The 1,039-nt window shown below is 50.1% G+C and overlaps 4 protein-coding genes across 6 annotated transcripts in view; 3 read left to right on the top strand and 1 right to left on the bottom strand.

Annotated features, from left to right (window-relative positions):
• The window catches only part of LOC123980185 (zinc finger protein 260-like), a 672,464-nt gene that overhangs the window by 231,838 nt on the left and 439,587 nt on the right, over positions 1-1,039 (top strand). The gene's annotated exons all lie outside the window — the stretch shown is intronic.
• LOC123980191 (butyrophilin-like protein 2) overlaps positions 1-1,039 on the top strand; it is a 470,636-nt gene that overhangs the window by 182,960 nt on the left and 286,637 nt on the right. The gene's annotated exons all lie outside the window — the stretch shown is intronic.
• LOC123980179 (zinc finger protein 271-like) overlaps positions 1-1,039 on the bottom strand; it is a 342,908-nt gene that overhangs the window by 287,445 nt on the left and 54,424 nt on the right. The gene's annotated exons all lie outside the window — the stretch shown is intronic.
• The window catches only part of slc25a11 (solute carrier family 25 member 11), a 27,854-nt gene that overhangs the window by 8,181 nt on the left and 18,634 nt on the right, over positions 1-1,039 (top strand). The window lies entirely within an intron of this gene.

The raw sequence follows: 1,039 nt of genomic DNA, 5'->3' as shown, positions 1-1,039 counted from the left end.
AGACCAGCTTCCACGCTCTGTTCTCCATCCTGAAGAACGAGGGCGTCGGAGGCATCTACACCGGGTGACCGACTCTTCTTCTACCACCTGAATGTGACGCAGCAGCTCGTTCTGCAGTCGAATCATTCAGATGTTTATTCATTAACGATAAAAACAACAAATGTTTGTGTGTCAGTCTGTCAGCAGGTTTGCTGCGCCAGGCGACGTACACGACGACTCGCCTGGGAATTTACACCATCCTGTTCGAGAAGATGACCGGAGCTGACGGCCGGCCGCCAAACTTCTTCCTCAAGGTGCTCACACGTCTTACTTCCTGTCGGGCACGCCAACCGATGTTTTCACGCCAACCGATGTTTTCACGCCAACCGATGTTTTCACGCCAACCGATGTTTTCACGCCAACCGATGTTTTCACATCAACGTCACTAGAAACATTCCAGATATCAGTTGAACCCACTTCATGTGTAAGCGGTTAAAGCAGAAGCTGTTGAACTTCAGCTCATACATAGCAAAGCTTGATTAATACTCCAGCGTAGGGTGTCCAATGTGTTGACGTTTGCCGGCCGAGCAGGCGAACTTCCTGTTTAGTGCTCCGCTAACGTGAATGGGGGTAAAATTGTAAACGTGGGGCCTTTTCAAATGTTACCGACCGAATGGATCACATTCTGATAGCGAAACGAGTCATTTCGCTCGGGTTGTGATGGTCAAATATATTGATTCACTGTGTTACAGCCGCCATTTTGGCCGATGGTAAAAGTTACTACAAAGCACAGAGCCCTTCCTGTCGGCTCGGAGGCATTGCGAGGCGACCCAGCCGACCAATCACAGAGCTTACAGTCCGTGTCGACTCAACGTGTAGTTGGCGACGGCGTAGCCTCTGCGTAGCCCCGTAGCCTACGCTGTCATAGACTACGGGGCTAAATTACGCTTAAAGGTAACTTTGTGTGAAAGCAGCAAAAGAAGGTCAGTTGATGTCCGAGTCCTGAGACAGCTGGGATTCAGTTTAGAAACACTGAGCCGGTTTTGGGGGTCGGGGTTTA

Source organism: Micropterus dolomieu, linkage group LG12, assembly GCF_021292245.1.
Source record: "Micropterus dolomieu isolate WLL.071019.BEF.003 ecotype Adirondacks linkage group LG12, ASM2129224v1, whole genome shotgun sequence".
Taxonomy (NCBI): Eukaryota; Metazoa; Chordata; class Actinopteri; order Centrarchiformes; family Centrarchidae; genus Micropterus; species Micropterus dolomieu.
Note: the sequence above shows the minus strand (reverse complement) of the source record. Positions and strands in the feature narration are given on the sequence as shown.